Source organism: Schistocerca cancellata, chromosome 2 (genome assembly GCF_023864275.1).
Source record: "Schistocerca cancellata isolate TAMUIC-IGC-003103 chromosome 2, iqSchCanc2.1, whole genome shotgun sequence".
Taxonomy (NCBI): Eukaryota; Metazoa; Arthropoda; class Insecta; order Orthoptera; family Acrididae; genus Schistocerca; species Schistocerca cancellata.
In genome coordinates, this window is record NC_064627.1 from 814174313 (window position 1) to 814178146 (window position 3834).

Here is a 3834-nt window from a genome sequence, read left to right on the forward strand (position 1 = left end):
CTGTGCGAGCTGAAAGGCATTATTGTCATCAGCGAAAAATTTTACGTTACAGGATATGTTACTTTCATATCCTGTACAATATCATTACATGTAACGATACTGCATCCTCACACACTCACTGTTAACTGACGCGCGATGCACAGGACAATATTGTTTCGCGGATTTACTCAGAAACGTTTATTGTAGGACCCGGACTGATTCTCTGCTGTTGTAGTTTGAAGTTACCTGTAGTTAAAATAACGGTTGCTGGGCTCGATTTGACCTGCAGGACAGGGTTAAAATTGTCACTACTCTCATACCGCTAAAAAATGCCTTAAAGCAGTTCAGCTACTTTTAAGATGACTCTCACATCCAGCCATTACACAGGAGAACGAGAACTGCAGGCAGTCATTAGACCGCTACCAACTGGTTTCTAGCACTTCCTGCCTATAACGTCCTCCTAAAACAGAGCAGAGTAACAGTTCAAAGTCAAAAGGGAAATAAATTATGGAAAACTACCCTAAGTTCGAGTTTTCAGAAAAAAGTAGGTCTAATTAATTGGTAGAATTTGATATCGCCTTGTCTCACACTGTGACCAAAAACCGTTTCCAACTATTCAGTTGCTCCAATTTCTGATGTGTGATGACTCCCTACAGAATACGTTACCGTTCATTAAATTGCAACTCTTACTCAGATCACCGGAAACTGACTAAGTCAGATTCAACATCCTTGCATGGAAATTAACTTTCAAATACCTGAGACTTCCTGGCAGATTAAGACTGTGTGCCGGACCGAGACTCGAACTCGGGACCTTTGCCTTTCGCGGGCAAGTGCTTTGTAAGTTAGGAGATGAGGTAGTGGCAGAATCGAAGCTGTGAGGGCGGGTCATGAGTCGTCTTGGGTAGCTCAGATGGTAAAGCACTTGTCCGCGAGACCAAAGGTCCCGAGTTCGAGTCTCGGTCCGGCACACGGTTTTAATCTGCCAGGAAGTTTCATATTAGCGCACACTCCGCTGCAGAATGAAAATCTCATTCTTTCAAATTCCTGTCAGCTTTCTTCGTAGCAGAATAGCTTAGTAACACATAACATATAACGTTGTCCACTCCACAGGGCTCACGACAGGCCCATGAAAACTGTGTGACACTCAGGCCTTTTGAACCAGTCAAGTTTAGCAGCAGAACACAAGCAGTTTCATTGGTTACTTTTCTGTCATGTTAACAGCATTCCTTTCCAAAATGCTGCATCGTGCCTGGGCTTCTCAAAGGTTTATTTTAAACGAGGCCTGGAAAACTTCAGCTATCAAGAGAAAATCCTCCGCCCCTAAAAGCCAGCATCGTAGGCTCCACCCACAATCCATTTACAAGGATTACGACTACCACCTCGTTTATTTACAGTTGTAGCTCCCTACAAAAGAAGTAAATGGGTACATCTGAGAGGATAGAAAGGACGGGATGAGGTGAGGTCGACGATCTGCGTGATGCAGAAGCGACGCCACTACGTTGTGTGCGGTGCCAGCGGGGAGTCTGGAAATTAGTCTGCGCGGCGGAGCGTGCGGCCTCTGCAGAGAAAAAAAACTGGAGCTAGACTAGCGAAACGGAGCCTCAGAGCTGGAAAGTCTCCTGGAAATCTACGTTGGTCAACACAAGTCGCCGCAGACGGAGCGCCTGCGGGCGCCACAGTGCAACTGCGGTACTGTAGTCCGTCAGGCTTTTTTCTAACGAGGAGAACACGGCAAGTGCCATAATCCGATTTCCCAGGAACTTCGCTCTGTGGAAGAGGAGTCAAAATAAACGACACGTTTCTCGGCTTATCAGTAGATACTCGACCGTTTCTGAAAAAAAAAAAAACGATGGTCAACGTTTTCGAGGTATTTCGAGAGGTATATGCCTTTTACGGCGCGATACATGCCTTTTACCGCGCGATACTGTCAGATGTAATGGTGGTATAGTATCTATCGTTGCGGCTTGTTGATTTTGCGCCCTGTGTTCGGAACCCCATTATTACTTTCACTTTTGTTTTTATTTATTACCCATGTCTGTAGTATAACGTTGTCCTTCTTCACCTACGAACTGTATGTCAGATGAATGAATTTTAAAAAATGAGTAAATTATTTGAAATTTTTTTCGGTGAAATTCGTGTAGTGTATCTTGATTCATAACCAACTGCAAGCGCCAGTTTTCGGAAAAGTGATGCATTATGCACGGTTTGCAGCGAAATTATTGCCAACGCGCGAAATCTTCACCGGTGTTAGCGACGCTTCTTTCCCAGTGAGATTCATACGAAGAAATGTCACATTGGCAAACCTGCCCTTGCGTGATGCTTGTGGTGTTCGGAATATCTGTGTTTCGAATGTTTCTCCTACCAGTATCGACCAAGGAAATGCACCAAATCTTGCTGAAAAGTGAACATATAAATAAATTGTAAGCATTAATATAAGAATGAAATGTCAGACCATAAGAATATAAAAAGATTCCTCTCAGCCTACAATACACACATTATAAATGTATGACCATTACTGCGAAATCCAGTTGTAATTTTACAATTAATATAACGTCATTATATCCCGTAATTTGGTATGAGACGTTCGTGTTGTAACCATCGCCGGGCGTGCATAGATAAATGAAAACACCGAGCCAGGTGGCGCAGTGGTTAGCGCTTATTGGACTCGCATTCGGGAGGACGACGGTTCAAACCCGCATCCAGCTACCCTGATTTAGATTTTCCTTGATTTCCCAAAATCGCTTCAGGAAAATGGCAGCGTGGTTCCTTTGGAAGGGCACTGCCGATTCCCTTCCCCGTCCTTTCCTAATCCGATAGTACCGGTGACCTTGTTGTTTGGTCTCCTCCCAAAAATCAACCGACCGACCAATAAATGAAAACAGTAAAATCAAACTAAAATAAAATAAATAAAAACAATAACCGAGTTTTGAACAAGCGGTGCAAAATTTAAAAAAGCCACGACTCTGACCACTGGGCCACCATTTCAAAAAAATGGCTCTGAGCACTATGGGACTTAACATCTGTGGTCATCAGTCCCCTAGAACTTAGAACTACTTAAACCTAACTAACCTAAGGACATCACACACATCCATGTCCGAGGCAGGCAGGATTCGAACCTGCGACCGTAGCAGTCGTGCGGTTCCGGACTGAGCGCCTAGAACCGCTAGACCACCGCGGCCGGCGCCACCATTTCGTCTGAGAATAAAAATCACCTAAAGTATCTCTAAAACTGGCTGTCGTTTTTCCTGAAACGCTAGAGTATCTATGGATAAGCCGAGACAAGTGTTCCCTTCGTTTGAGTCCTCTTCCACCGAGCGAAGTCCCTGGGAAATGGGGTGGTAGCACTTGTGTTATTCTCGTAAGCGAGTGGGTATGACAACGGTGCTCAAGCCAATAACCTCGCTGTTGACCTCCCGTATACTCCAACAATAACATCTCTCATTCGGCGCATTCGTTCTTTCCTAAAATTTCTAGTCTACAGCTCTAGAAAGTTCGAGTGTAACAAGGAATTCATCTGAATGCAGTTTCAGCCCTGTGATATTACTAGGTGTACGCCCCAAATCACTTTCACTTTCTAATATTTCGCCGCATTAACAACGACGTGATGAGTTCCGTCTGCAAGGAATCCAGTTCGATACTAAGAAAGCATGCACTTTGTTCACTAGAGATCGGTGTGAAAATGCTCGTAACTTAAGCCGTTGTGGATGTGTGCTTCACAAAAACTTTCCGTACTCCGAAGGCCACTAGTTCAATGAAGACATAGACTACTTCCGATTAACAATTTGAAAGCCATCCATTACAAAACGTGTTTTAAATCATCTATTTTTATGCGAGTTATTAATCTCTGGTGAAATG